We start from the raw sequence: 16,405 nt of genomic DNA, 5'->3' as shown, positions 1-16,405 counted from the left end.
TTCTTGGGGCAAAGCAACGCGTTTAGGAGATCACGCACTAACTCTCCGTGCATAATGTGCTCTCCGTGTGATGTCAGAAACCCACGTTCCCTCCAGAGAAGTCCGAAGTCATGGGCCACTCCAAAGGCATACCGGCTGTCTGTGTATATGTTCACACATAGGCCAGCACTCAATTCGCAGGCTCTTGTTAAAGCTATCAGCTCTGCTGCCTAAGCCGATTTTTGTGGTATTCTAGCTGTTTCAACCACCGTCTTAAGAGTCGTGATCGCATATGCTGCGGAAGTCGTACCATCTGGTAGCCTCAAACACGATCCATCAACCCACAGTTCCCCATCCACATCAGGAAGTGGCACATCCTGTAAGTCAACACGACCCTTTGTCTGTTCCTCAGTCAGGAAAACACAGTCATGATGTTTTTCTTCCTGACCCTCCTCGGCCGGATAGGGCAATAAAGTCGCGGGGTTCAAAGTAGCGCATCTTTTCAATGTTATGTGTGGCGCTAAAAGTGTCAGCTCATATCCTGTAAGTCGTGCGCTCGTGAGGTATTGGGTCTTTGTTTGGTTTAACAGGGCATCTACTGCGTGAGGAACTAACACCAACAGTTTGTGTGATAACACTATGCCCTCACTCTGTCGTATGGCTACTGCTGTTGCCGCTACCGCTCGAAAACACCCAGGCAACCCTCGTGCTACAGGATCCAAAAGGCAGAGAAGTATGCACATGGTCTCTGCTTATCCCCGTGTAACTGCACTAACACTGACAACGCGCACCCATCATTCTCGTGCACGTACAATGTGAAAAGTTTCGTGTAATCTGGTGTTCCTAGCACGGGTGCAGAACAAAGGGCCTGTCTCAACTGCTCAAAGGCTTTCTGACATTCGTCTGTCCACTCAAGAGGCATCGGTGTAGTTTTGGACAATAATGCTAGCAAAGGTTTTATGATATGTGAAAAACCCATGATCCATTGTCTACAAAAAGATGTCAACCCTATGAAGGCACGCACATCTCTCTGCGTGCGGGGGACTGGTGTGTCTAAAATTGCCTGAATTCGATCAGATGTTAATGCCCGCCCCTCCTTAGACAACAGATGACCGAGGTAGGTCACCTGGGGTCTACAGTATTGAAGCTTTTTCTTGGAAACCTTGTGATTGTTTTGTGCCAAAAAGGAAAGCAACGCAAGCGTACTCTGTTCACATTGTGCATAGGAGTCGGCGGCGAGCAGAAGGTCATCCACGTACTGGATGAGCGCCACACCAGACTGCAATTTAAAGGAATCTAGTTGACGTTTCAAAGCCTGGCTGTAGATGCTAGGGCTCTCAGTATAGCCTTGGGGAACACGACAAAATCTATACGATTTATTATTGAGCGTAAAACCAAACAGATATCTACTATCTGGGTGAACAGGGATAGAAAAGAACGCATTCTTTAGATCAATAACGCTAAAAGTGGTGGCTGTCGGAGGAACCAAAGTAAGCAAAGTCGTGATATCAGACACCACTGGGTATTGGGGAATGACAATTTTATTTATTTCACGCAAATCAATAATAAATCGATAGATCTTGCCATCTGAGTCTCTCTTAAGAATCGGTAGAATAGGGCTGTTACAAACATTATAAGGGACCTCCTCCACCACCCCTGCAGAAATCAAATCCTGAACAATATGCGTCAGTGCAATTTCACCTTCCTTCGAGATCTTATACTGTGGCACTCGTGGTAGAGGGGCCCCCTCCTTAACAGTAATGTGTATTGGTGGAACGCGCATCTCTCCCACATCCGTATCTGATGTCGCCCACAACGTGTGCGGCAGAGAGGCCAAAGCGGGAATATCTAAAATGACACAAAATCTGTCAGGGTCAGGGCAATCATCAGGGTCAGGGTAGTTGTCATTCAGAATAACCCGCACTCCCTCTGGAGCGCAGCGTATTGTTGCTCGAAAATATTTAAGCAAGTCAATGCCCAAGATATTATCTGGGGTATGGGGCGATAACAAAAATTGGCCAAAACTAAAGTATTTGTCAATGCATAGTGCAAGGGGCTTGGACAATGGGCTGGGGGAGGGTGTGCCATCAAACCCTACACACGTAATCATTTCGCCAGACAGGGGAGCCCTCGGAACCAAGTTTTTCGACAGAGCGCTACGAGTAGCTCCTGTGTCGACTAGAAACTGATCAGTAGAACCCAAAATACCCGCTGTTACATATGGACCTTGCTGATCTACTGGCACTTCAACTGATTCCTTACCCCATCCTACGCAATCCTATGCATACACATAATCCTGATGTTCCACATTCTCTCCTTCCAAAATCTGATATTGATTCCGTCTATCAAACGTATTTCGTTCGTCCTGGCCACGGCCCCTCTCCTCAACCTGTCTACGTTCACCTCCGCCACCTCTCATTCCAGTATAACCTCCTCTTGACCTTCCACTACCTCGACCACGCTGACTACGCTGTTCACGAAGTACCGGACAATCGTCGGCCCAATGCCCAAACTCCTTACAATAAGCACACTGATCCTCCGCAATGTCCGTACGACCATACGATGCGTTACCTCCACCTCGTCTACCTCTCTCATTCCCTCTACCCTGTGTTCCCCGAACCTGCGCCAACATCACCTTCGTTTTCAATTCCTTCGTCTTTTTCTCTACACTTTCTTTAGCCTCCACTTCCTGCCGCTCATAATACTGAGCCATAGTTAACAAGGACGCAGGGGTCGCCGTGGCCCAGGAACTCTCACTCGACTTCAATCGCTTTGCAATCTCTGGTAGGAGATTAGCCACATACTTATCTACAAACAAATGCCGACCCGTATCGTCAGTTAAAGATTGACCACTGTAATCATGAAATGCCTCCTCGAAACGTGTAAAGAAATCTGAGACCGTTTCATCGAGTTTCTGCTTGCACGACGTTAACATGGTCCAATCTATCTTTTTGGCAGGAACAAGCGTTTTCAATTTATGCAAGATAGCTGCCGGAAGATCTAGAATTAGCTGACAAGGCTTACATGCTGGTTCTCTATCTAAATCTGCAGCATTTATCTCTTTCCATGTCCCCCCCAAAATCGTTTCGTCATTAGTTTTACGAATTTGCCTCCACATATCAGGTGGTAAAATCAGCCCAAAAAACAAATCTATATCTACAAGAGTCATCACACAAGACGATATAGCCCCCTCCACCCCTTCATAAAATGCCGCCGGATTCTTCCGAAGGTCAGGTAAAGAATTTTTTAAGGCCATCACATCTGCTCTATTCCATGGCGTATATACCCAATTATACACAAAATACCCTTTCGCATCCTTCGACAACTTATCATCATCCGTACCTTCCCCTTTTGGTGGAACATACAAAGGCGCGGCTTCACGCATAGGCATAACATGCAACGCAGAATTCTTATCTGAACCACGAAGAGAACACTCCTTAGCCTCCCCGCTATTTCCCGGCTCGGACTCCTTTTGCCTCCGTTTTCGTTCCTGTCGCAACTGGGTTGTCTCATCCCGCAGCTTGATCAATTGCTTGAACAGGTCGTCAACATCTGTAAGATCAAAATCACCTTTAGCTAAATTCTCACGATACACCGACAACACTTTAGGCTCAAGCGTATCAGAAAGTTCACGATATGCATTTACAACTTCATCCGCCAAACTAGACAGAAAATACATTAATTCAAGATCCGACCACCCTTTCTTCTCTGTTAACAACTGCTCCTGAGTAACACAATGCTTATTCACTTTACGAGCCCAACTACGTACATGAGCGGACCTATCCGCAGTAAACCTGAGAGCAGATACACCCTTTTGGTTCGACTTATCCTGTCCATCATCCTCGGAATCCGCAGCCGGAGCCGTCGGCAGAACGTACGGAGGCGGTGACCGATCTAACAAAGAAAAATCATCAATTTCATTATTAAGGACAGGATAGAGTGGTCGGCGAATAGGAAATTGACCAGTCGTTTGCAAATTACGCTCCCGTTCCTCCCTTTCTTTCTTCTCCTGAGCCTCCTTTTCCTCAAGCTGTAAAGCCTTATCCCGAGCAGCCTTGCGCTGCTCTTTGTCCGCCAAGGCAACCTCACGCTTCATTCGTTCACGCGCCGCTTTCTCCCACATTCGCACACAATCAAACATGTTTTGTCTAGACCTGCGCTGAAACATACATTGCTCCACAAATTGGATTTTACTCAAATCGTATGACCCGTGTAGGGGCCATTGCAATTCGGGATCGGCCTTAGTGTACTTATGCCACAATTTACTGTACATAATAGGGGGGAGGCCAAACTTGATATACATTTCCCTATTTGGAGTCCCCTCTGGGGGAGCCGGCTGTGATTCCGCTAACCTAATTGAGGCACCTTCTCCAAAACAACACATTCCTCGAAGTGTGCTAAAAACAGGCATGTTCGAAAAGTATCACGAAAGCGTGACACCAGACAAAATGGCACTTACAGTTCTCCTCACGATTGTGCCGCTCAAGGGAAAAAACAAAGTTAGAGAAACATCTCTACATGCCTGCCTATGTGAAGTGCACTACACATATAAGTTCAAAGATCACAAATTCACAATGTTAGCTAACTCAAATCAAAGTTCATAGAATTCGGCAAGCGTCCTCACCGATCACAAAGCACAGATTTTCAGTAAGCGTCCGAAGACTACCTTACCGAACACAATTCGTAGGACTTCAGTAAGTGTCCGAAGACTACCTTACCGAACACAAAGCTTACCAAATACTCAACTTTCCAGGTTCCAACTGCCAAGGTCTTGTAAGCCAAATCAGCCAAACGGCACTCTCTCAGTGATGCGGACACTTCGAAAACTCAGTCGGAGACCGGCGCCACCTGGAAGGTCAGCTCGGAAGGAAAGGAAAAAACACCGTGGCAGCCAAGACTCGGGTCACTCGTGGCAGCGCGCGCCCATGGCGGATTTCCAAGCCTTCGTCACGACCTCTCCTTCGGGCATCCGAGTCGCCGATGAGTTCCTTCGTGGTCGCCAATTGAAGTATTTTGGGGTTCCCAAGGCCTACACGCTCCAGAGATTACCCACTTACACAAGACTGTTGGCACGGAAACTGTAAAATGCAAAGAACAAGTTTATTAAAACCCCATGGGGTGGTGGTACACTCAAACAGCACCCTTCGGTAATGCAAGAGGTATCACACCGAACACCGGTGTGACCCCGTTTATATACAAGTTTGGGGCAATAAAAGATAGGCGGCACAAGTTAAGACATAGTTTTAGCGACATATACGGTCATGTTTTGGAATACTGCCAGCTCATTGGAGAGTTTCAAACCCACTGGTCAGTTAGCGGCACATTCCTGAAGGTTTACGGGTCAGTGAGAACTGCGCATGTGTGGCTTGACCAGTACTAAAAATAGCCTGTTGCTGGGCAGATGAGAGTGGTCAGTGGAACGGACAAAGGACTAAAGGGCACGTCGGCCACGAGGCCGCTCATGGTCTAAGATGGCCGCTGCAACATTCAAAATGGCGTTTATCGTATATAGCCAAGTTAAGGAGGACAACGTGTAGGTTCAGCTAATCGCTAATCCGAACGGGCCAATTACGACACCTACAAAGCACCCAGATCCCTGCGGTCTGAGAAGGAGCACCTAGCCAACATCCCCAAATTTAAAAAGACTCGCACCGGAGGTCGACGCTTCTCCGTGAAAGCCTCCACTGGTTGGAATTCCCTCTCACGTACCCTCAGACTGGAACCCAATTACTTGAGTTTCAGAAAAAAACTGAAAACTCTCTTATTCCCTAAATAAACGTCACTACCCTCCTTCCTCCTCTTCATTTGGATAACAAACCTTTTATAGCGCGGGGATGCCCTTGGGTCACCAGGCGCTTTATAAATCATTAAATAATAATAATAATAATAAAAAACAGTTTAGGACTTCTGACTCCTGCTGCCACCCAGGGACTGGAAGTGCTCTCAGAGGCACATTGTCTGACCTCCTGTTTGCCTGCTCCAGAGACAAAAAAACAGAAGACCTACTGACTTAAACAAGGCTCAGCTGACAACTGAGAACTGTCCCCTACAGGAGTCCTGATGGAAGAGAGAGCTGGTGTCTAGAACCCTGCTTTGAGAATGTATGGAATGCTATTGCCACTGCCCCGAGTTGTTACAACTCCCGTGTTCGTGACTTCAAACAACACACGATCTGTCCTTCCCCCGCATGCGTTTCAGTTACCATGCAAACGCTGGAACGCTCGGCCAGTTTACTCTGCCTTTCGGTTCCATTACAATCAGCCCACATCACGTGACCGCATCACTATGGCAACGCAACCAAGCAGGAAGACTCACACGCCATTGCGGAGTCGACCGCCGTGCACGCCAGATTGATTCGGCACCCGGTAAGTGTCGAAGTAACGCCACTATGCCAGGTCCGTTTTTTGAGAGGCATACCCCCGCCGCAAATCGCATAATGTGTGCGGCCGCCTACGATTTGCAGACTTTTGATCTAGGATCTGCTGCTGAGTGCGCACTAACGTGCGGCTCTTTCTTTCTGTCATTTCAGTACTCGACAGAGACCACAATACGCCTTCCTACCCCTCCAATTACCTTTGAGGAAGCCGTCTTGAACACTCAACCCTGGTGAGTCTCTCCCCTAACAATCGACTTTAGCCAGATTTACAACACGGTGACAAATTTACATGTTGTTACATGAAATTATCATGACATGTTTTAGTAATTATTTCATGCTCCTTTTAGAAACATCTAAAGAATTTCTCACCAGCATACCGTATCCATCCAAGATACAGGTAATGGTTTCTTGTTTGTAATAGTCCTGCCTACCGATTCCAACAGGCTGTCAGTTTCATCACGTCGCGTCTAGTCACGATGTACCCTAATCTAATTCTTTCTAATTATGTGTATTTTTGATACCTGTCTCAGTATTACTTTATTAACTTTTCCAATCAATGCCATATCAGGGCCCGATTTAAAAGTTTAAATTTGGTTGGCTCTAACCATATTTCCCAGGCTCCCTCCTACCCACTAACACAATCATTGGTGTTGCTATTTTTAGTAGATGATGTTTTTAAACACATCCCTTGTTATAAAACTAACTATATGTATATATCAAATAGGTTTCTTGCCCCACCACCCGTCCTGATGAAGACCCCACGGCAAGGATAATAAGAATTACCTGCATATTTTTGTGGGTCGAAACGTCGACAACTTCCTTCTATGACAACTCCAGGCCCTAACTTTTCATTTATTTGAACTCATGTTGAGTATGTTATGTGCAATTACAACAGTTTTGAACTTTTAAGTCTTCTTTGTACAGAATATGTAACTGTTCAATGGCTTTTCTCAATTGATCGATTATTCTGTCACAATATTCACTCCCCATCACCTTTTCCTCACTTGATATCACTCACTCCCCCTCCCTTACCGGGGCACTGTTATTCGATTACTATTGACTGTTTATCAGATGATATGTATCATTTTTTCCTCATTGTGATTAAAAACAATGTAGATGGATTAAGTCTTTGTCTAATTTAATAATTCAAATTTCTATATAAACTGTCCTACTAAGCTGGAACCCCTTCCTCTTATCACATTGCCACTTTCTCAGCAGTTGGAGAAAATTAGGACTGTGCGGGCATATTATCAAGCACGCCGTTAACATTGGCAGTTTTCTGCCGCTAAAGCGGCGATAATGTTAACGCTGTTTCTTGATAATATGCCCCTGCATTCTTTCCACCTCAGAAGGATAAGGATATGGTGGTGAGGTGTTCCTAGAATGGTCTCATCTCAACTGGAGTGAGATAATATAACACCAAAAATCTGTCATGTGGATGTTTGCCTGAGTGAATGTCAGGGGTAAAATTACATTGAACTAATTTCTGCATCAGATCCTTAGGGTAAGACAAAGCAATCTGCACCTGTGCCTACTTAAAATATATAGATATATTATGGATATATTATGCCAGGAACTATAGATGTTAGAATATAGCTACAGTGCAGAAAGAGTACTGGAAGGAAAGTTCAATGTTATACTGACAATTGTAATCAGGATTACAACCCTGTAATTTCAGTTCCTACTGAACTGTGTTGTATTTTTTTTTGCTTGTTTTGTTTTGTATTTTGTTTTGCTGAGAGATTAAATTACTTTAATTTTATAAAAAAGATAAGCAGCTGGCTTATCCATCTGATGATGTTCATAAACCACCTTCTCTTTTCCTATTTGTCTTTTCCTTCGATTTACTTAGTTTTATACTTATTTGTTATTCGCTGTCATCCGTATACTATTTATTTAAGATTACTATTTGCATACAATGTTTTTACTCTATGTCTTTGCTATGCTTAACTTGCATTTTGTTTGTTCTTTTTCCCCCATTGTTTTCCTTTTCCATGATTTAGATATAGATATAGGTGTTTATTGATTCCGTTTTATCATACCTTCTCAATTTAGATTTTTATCTCTCATATACCTTCCATTGGTTGAGTGTATTGCATTCTCTATTTTACTCTATGTTTTTTGTTTCAATAAACTTGAACTTAAAAAAAGATAAGCAATACATTATTGTCTCTGCTGTTTGACTGTTGTTCTGAGCTCTTGTCCTCCACACTAACTCCCTGAGAAGCCTTCAACTGCTCACCCTCTCTACCTTCTCCGTCAAGTGCAGAAGAGGTGTACTCGGCCACGTTTGAAGAGCCATAGTGGGACGGAGCCAGCAGACCACTGGCAAACAAACTCAACCACCACAGTTGGGGCCCAGCAGCCCCTGTGTTTCCCGTTCTCCCACCGAACAGGATCTGACAAGGCGCATTTCACAAAATACTCTGATTCATACTCACTTGTTTGGCACGTTATTAAACTTCCATGTAAATGCATGGACATCACAGAAGAGATTAACCCCTTCACTGCGGGGCCGATTCCCCCGCTGTGCTGGGGGTAGCGGGGCGTGCACAGCGCCCCCATGCTCATGCCGAGCTCAGCTCGTCATGAGCCACGGTTCTCGTGTGCTCATGACGAGCTGAGCTTAACATGACCACGCCAGCTCCTTAGAACGCCCAGCACAGCAGGGGAATTAGCCCCGCGCGTGAGCGTTCTAACGTCATGATGATCTCAGCTCGTCAAGAGCACACGAGTACCGTGGCTCATGACGAGGGAGGGGTTAATGCACACTTTTAAGTGTTTGTGGCTCTTATCAATTGTATGGAATACAATTCAGGAATATTGCAATTAACGATGGGGCATATTATCAAGCAGGGCATTAAAATTATTGCCGTTTTAGAGGCGGAAAACTGCTGCTAAACCGACGGTAATGGGCTTGATAGTACGCCCAGGAGAATTCCAATAGAAGCCCATGTTCATACCAGAACATGGTCTTCTATGGGAATTCACAAGGGCATATTATCAAGCCCATTATCGTCGGTTAGGCAACAGTTTTCGGCCGCTAAAACTGCGATCATTTTTAACGCTCTGCTTGATAATATGCCCCGATACTTCTTATTTTATATCATTTGTTAAAAACATCGATCCCAGCGTCTCACTGTCTGTTCTGGTATGATCCTATTGGCCATGGGCACAGTCTGTAACTCGTCCACACCTGAGTCCACCATTGGTCCTCTTTAAGGATCGGTGAACCCCATACCTCTCCGTGTCAATGCTTTGAGGATGTTTATACGTTTCGGATTTTCAGGACCATTTTCATCTCTTCTGCTTGATTTATCTACAGGACTGAAAGGCAGCAGCTGAAACATTTAAAAATACTTGTAGGGAGGAATCTTGTAGCAAGAGCCTTATGCATGGTCTCTCTTTAATAGCTTTTGACAACCTCTCTGCCGGGGAAATGTCATATGTCTTAATCTTTTGTCTTCACCATTTCAATTTGTAGTGTACATTTCCTTCAAATCTTGTCTGCTAACCCTTTCGTGGCGGCTACTAATTTAGTTGTATATATGTGAGAATTGGGATGAAGAAAACTGTCCAATCAGGGAATGCCCAGCTGATCAAACCATGGAGTTTAACTAATTTTAATTAATTTAGCCCTAGCTTCCCTTAACTTAATTGCCACAACTGACATGCCAGCTCATAGAGACGGTGCTTTTGGATTTGAGTACTTTGGAAACCAATAAATATAACATTTTAACGCTAAATGCATTATTTTTGTGTCCACCTCAAGTTTATATGAAAATATAAAAATCCAATGAGTGTATTTGGATTAGGAACTATTTAGATAACTTGGAAAATGAAGAGAAATCAATACAGAATTCGAAAGTTATCCTAAAAGGAAAGAAAGTCGCCAATAGAATTGTAAAATGTATTACATAAAAAAATGTATACATGGAAAACTATTTCTAAGCGTCTGGAACCCGACTTCCCCTTGTGGCTGACCTGATTATTGTACACAGTGAAATAAATGCTGTAGGTTTGTACTGAAGACAAATTTATCCTTCACGTTTCGTATAATTTATAGAAGCAACCTGCAGGTTCGATACAGATGGGAGAGGGGTTGGGCACAGCTGCAGGTGCCCTCAGACAGAATTTAGCTTCTGTTCTAAAATTTCTGAAGCAGTACAAGGTCCCAAAATATGGCTGATCCACAAGGGAACGCAGGATGAGAAGGAAGGCTCTCTTAGTAAGAGCTCCACATTGGAACTTAGAAGACCTTATGTAGTTCTGATTGGTCTGCCTGTTTAATATAACACAACTTGACACATGGCGAGATTGTTTCAAAACTGAGTGTATCTAATTCAGCATCTCCTTAAACCCCTTCGATGCTGATGACGAGCTGAGCTCGTCATCAGCCACGGGTGACGTGTGCGGATGACGAGCTGAGCTCGTCATGTAACGCGGTTATTCGAAAACAGCCGCACAGCGCAAAAATAACCGCAGCAGCGATGCGGTTAAACTTCCTTGTGACTTCCTTGTGACTTTACACAATTTGCAGACAGTCATAAGTACTGGTAATTTTGTTAGTGACTACGGTTCAAAAGCCGGTTTGAAAGCCACTCCTCGGATCAAAGACTGGAGTTCCCTTTTCAAAACTGTATAACAATAAAGTCAGTTTTGACTCCATCACACTTTTTAGGGCATCTGCATGTTTAGAGTGGCTCAGACATTTGCAGGCAAGTTGCTCAGGTGTTTGTTGAGTGGATTAGGTCTACAAAGTTCTCGTAGTATACCAGTTAACTCAAGGGCTCAGGAAATAAAGTTCAGTAGAGGAACCCAATGGTCCATGGAGGCAACGGTCCCTCCGGTCAACGGGTCCCAGTTCACTCAAGAATCCACACATTCCAGTTGATATGCCAGGAGATAGAGCAAGAGATCCCTCTGCAATTTCAAGGCCCTGGTCAGGCAACCAGCATTTTAGATACCGAGGGCCAGATCTGCACACATTAGGAATACAGATTTTGTAATTGCCATTCTCTCTGAATCGCAATTAGGAAATCAGAATTGTTACTGTACGAAACTCTTTTGAGTTTCATTAGCGATGCCTAGTGGGTCACAAATAAAACGACCTCATGTGTATATTTATAAGGTAGGTCGTAATTTGCGACGTATTAGCAATTGTAAAAACAACAATTGATGGACGGAATGTTGCACAATGGTAAAACATTCAACCCCAGTCACAGATCTGGGTTTAATCCATCGTTATTGTTGCTCACCACACCACCCCAGTTCAGACATGGCCATATGCAAATCAGTCTTTACCATGTGCCTCATGGGAACAGTTCAGCCCGAACTGCTAAGCCATGTCTTCCCTGGACCGGAAACAAGCTTCCGAGGACCGGTTTCTTGCTATCAGCCGCCATCAGCCAGGATAGCTTGACTCCAGTGGCATGGAGAGCACTTGACTCACGTCTGAGCATACCCATCCCACTCGGGGTGACAAATGCAAAAACAACAATTGATGGAAATGAAAGGTCACTTAGGGTCGCTTTGCCTGGCCTTGTAAATATGGAAAGGCACACAGCGCCGCCCGTGCATCAAAAAAGTGACGTACCAGTGGTGCAATGGCATTGTAAATGAGGCCCCATGTCTCTTAATCTCACTCATGCAGGGTTTTTAATCCCTCTCTTCTCCTTCTCTTTTTTTCTGGATGTAAGTCTGATGACATAAAATAAGTCCTGATTCCCAAACATGAGTGACTGTGCCCTCCCCACCTGCAAAGAAACTCCAGAGTTTCAAATCCACAGTATCAAAAAGACTGGAGTTATAGTGAAACAAAATGAGAATCTTTAAAAATGCATTACTGCAGGTGTGCTACAGAAAAAGTTTTGTATTTTTTAGCTCATTAATCTAAGTAAGGTGACTACTCAAGCCTTAAGAACAAGAACAGCTGAAGCATATTAACATCCAACGGGTGTCAAATGCAAAGGCATAGATAAGGAGAATAGCACACTCCTGAACAGTGTGCATGCACTGATTGATGTGTGCACCTGCTGATATTCCTTGAGATGCCAATAAGATGATGCATGTTTTGTATGGCAGGCCATGCATTGCTGTAAGGAGTCAGCCCAAAACAAGCCCAAACCGCCGGTTGGGATCCAGTCACACCGCATGTGCACCACTTGTGCCTTGACTGCAGGGGCAGACAGCACCCGGCAGACAAGACAACGCTTGGTCAAAGCTTCTGCATATTACAGTAACACCTTCGGCGTTACATTTCACAGAAGAGGATCCAGGTCGGTACAGTCACGTGGTGCAGATAAAGGGTCCCGAATGTTTAGTTATGATGTCGCGCGTCTCAACAAATATATCACTCAGGACAGGTATTGTTTCATTTTTGTGAGAAATGCAATTGACACTTAAGACTGCTTCTACTAAAACACTTTTCATGAAAGACTGTCACGTGGTAAGCACAGTAATGCTTTTTAAGCATATTTGTGATTGTTGTCCCAGCCAGTGATATGCTGCACCTTTATCCTGAAGCTATTTGACATTAATTACTTAAGGGCCAACATAGAAGAACGGGCATTTGCAATGCAATAGGTCTCGCATTTACAAGTGGTTGAGCTATTCCATTGTAAATAACAATGCCTTTTATTCATGTGTTGTTTTTAAAACAGATAAATAAAAGGCATTGCCAATAGCTTAAACTCTCACAAATCAATCAATCAATCAAACCATTTATACAGCGCGCTACTCACTCGTGAGGGTCTCAAGGCGCTAAAGAGGGAGGGGGGGTGCTACTACTGCTCGAAGAGCCAGGTTTTGAGGTGTTTCCTGAAGGAGAGATGGTCCTGGGTAGTTTGTAGGTGTGCGGGAAGGAGTTCCATGATTTGGCCGCCAGGTAGGAGAACCATCTTCCTCCGGTGGTGGTTCTGCGAATCCGGGGAACGGTGGCAAGGGCGAGGCTGGCGGAGCAGAGCTGGCGGGTGGGCATGTAGAACGAGAGACGTCTGTTGAGGTATTCAGCACCCGTGTCATGGAGTGCTTTGTGTGCGTAGGTGAGGAGCCTGAATGTGATCCTCTTGTTGACGGGGAGCCAGTGCAGGTTTCTCAGGTGGGCGGATATGTGGCTGTGGCGAGGGATGTCGAGGATGAGTCGTGCGGAGGCGTTCTGTATGCATTGTAGTCGTTTCTGGAGTTTGGCGGTGGTTCCTGCGTATAGGGTGTTTCCGTAGTCCAGTTGGCTTGTGACGAGGGCCTGGGTGACCGTCTTTCTGGTTTCGGTGGGGATCCACCGGAAGATCTTACGGAGAATGCATAGGGTGTTGAAGCATGATGACGAGACAGCGTTGACTTGCTTGGTCATCGTGAGGAAGGGGTCCAGGATGAATCCCAGGTTGCGTGCGTGATCCGAGGGTGTCGGTGCGGTGCCCAGCGCCGGGGTCCACCAGGAGTCATCCCAGGCGGAAGGGGATTGTCCGAGGATGAGGACCTCCGTCTTGTCTGAGTTCAGCTTCAGGCGGCTGAGCTTCATCCATTCTGCGACGTCTTTCATCACTTCGTGTAGGTTAGTTGTGGCGGTGTCGTTGGTGAGGGAGAGTATCAGCTGGGTGTCATCGGCGTAGGAGATGATGTTGATGTTGTGTTTGGGTGCGATGGCGGCGAGGGGGCTCATCTAGATATTGAAGAGTGTTGGTCTGAGCGAGGATCCTTGGGGCACGCTCCAGATGATCTCAGTGGCTTCTGAGCAGAAGGGAGGGAGGCCGACTCTCTGGGTTCTGTCGGAGAGGATGGCCATACGCAGCAAATTCATTGCCAGCTCAGGGGGAAAGGACAGTAATTCATTGTATTTCATAAATAAAATGCATTCCAGGCCTATCACATCGGCGGGCATAGGGCAGCACAGCAAAAAGGCTTGTGGCTCTACCCTATCCGAATTCTCCATAAATGAGGGCCATAGTTTTCTAATTTACTGACTTGGACCACTGAATCCTAGAAATTAAGGGGCTTTACGTAAAGTGGTGCATGAATGATCCAGGGCTCTCAAAAAGATTCATGAAGCCATGCAAAGACATACTGCGTGGCTTTGAGTGGGCTCATTAATCATGAGTAAGGTGATGCAGAGCGAATCACTGCATCATGTTACTTTGCAATTGGGAAGTGTTCCACGGCAGTTGCTGTGGGTGTTCTGACAGAACACCAATTAAATTCGAAGTTGCCCCAGCTTTACAAATTGATGTAAACCTGGGGAAACATCAAATCCACACACCTCCCTAGGTGAGGTGTAACAAGGAAAAATATATTAATTTCTCCTCATTGTTTCCTCTTTCCAAGGGAGTTGCATTCCTCAGCACGCGTAGGAAGAGGGAAGCACCTTGTAGAATTGTTTTTGTGCAGGATGGTACTCCTTCCTGCACAAAAACAATCCACCTGCAACAGAGGCAGCCTTGCACCTTAGTGCAAGGGTGCATGCATTGGCAACAGACTCCCAAAACTGTACCAGGCGGGCACAAAGGACATGAATACATTGTACTGTTTAAATACAATGCATTCCTGCCCTTTCACTTGGCGTAGGACTTTGCTGTGCTGCCCTATGCCAAATGCCATAAATTAGGCCCTCAGTTTAAGGAAGTCAAAGCCCACATTTTTATTCTTTTTGAATCAATGTAAATTTCCATATTTTTATGTGCGTTGTTTGACCCAAAAAAGAATGTAGCATTCATATTTTACTGTGCATAGAAACATTAAGTGACTTATTTATCGCAGAATAGTGAAACAAAACCATCAGACAAACATATTCCATGAGCATGCATTCTACAATCATAAAAGGTTCAAGCAATCACAAAATTGCCTTGGTCCTTAAGCATAGAGTGAACAATAGGGAGAAAATTACACAAAAAAAAATATGGAAAAGTGCTGCACTATTCCTGCTTTTTCTGAAAGGGATGAGATAGCAATCACACATTATAGTCAGTGATTGTCCCTTTCTTCAGCTTTTTAGGACCTCCTGCAGTGGTACGGGACAGTAATAATTCAAAAGAGGGACGTGAACGTGTCCGGGCCATCCAAATGCACCTGAAAATTGAAAGGGCAGTATTTTTGATTATATAATCATCCTATATGAATAACAATTGTTATTTGCTGTCCATGCATCACAAACAGAATTTGCATCTGTATAAGCACTTATGAAAAGACAAGCTCAAATTGTGTTCATTCCATTATTTTTGGGTTACTTACCAAAGTGTACTACGTCGGGGTGATTGCCCATTCAAACCATGACGCAAGCAGTTATGGCATGTGAGAGCAATTTGGTTGCATTTGAAGGGGGGTGACTCCTGTTCAAGCAACAGCCACCATCCCTGTCAGGGTGAACCACAAAAGTCACCAAAGTAACCTGTGCTTAACTCTCCAGTAACTTGGCACAAAGGCAGTCAGGATTAACTTAGAGGCAATGAATAAAGTATGTTTGTAGGACACAAATATAATAACGTGAAAACACAGCACAAGAAAAATACCACACCAACTTAGAAAAATAGAGTACATTTTAATACATTATTTGACACCAAAAGGACAAAAATCCAATCAGTGGAATCTGAGTTATGGATTTTTAAAGTTTTTAGCTTTAGATATTAGTTTCTACCACGTAAAATATTAAAGTGTCAAATGCAGACCTCTAGATGTGTGAGTCTGTGTCAAAGTCGAAAACTATGACCGACTGCGATGTAGCACGGATCAGACACAAGAAGTGGATTGGCCCCTGTCAGCGCTTACTTGCGAAAATTCTGAGAGGGTAAAGTTCAGCAGGGCAATGCTGCATGCGGTTTTTCGAGGAGGGAACGTTGTCATCATGGAGCAGCTGGACGAAGTTGCGGGAAAGATTTGCACGTTCAGACTTAGTCACTTTTTTGGAAGACAAAAATCTCCATTGAAACGAGACAGGAGGATGTAGCCGATGAGAGTTCTAGGAGGCTGGATACCCCTTTAGAGAAGGGCAGCTGTGCAGGATTTGCTGCTGGGGAGAAGACATAGTGGGAATCGCCCTGAAGTCAATCCAAACTGCGATGC

This window comes from Lissotriton vulgaris, chromosome 3_2, assembly GCF_964263255.1.
Source record: "Lissotriton vulgaris chromosome 3_2, aLisVul1.2, whole genome shotgun sequence".
NCBI classification, from domain to species: Eukaryota; Metazoa; Chordata; class Amphibia; order Caudata; family Salamandridae; genus Lissotriton; species Lissotriton vulgaris.
The sequence above is the reverse complement of the archived record's forward strand: the minus strand, read 5'-3'. Positions refer to the sequence as shown.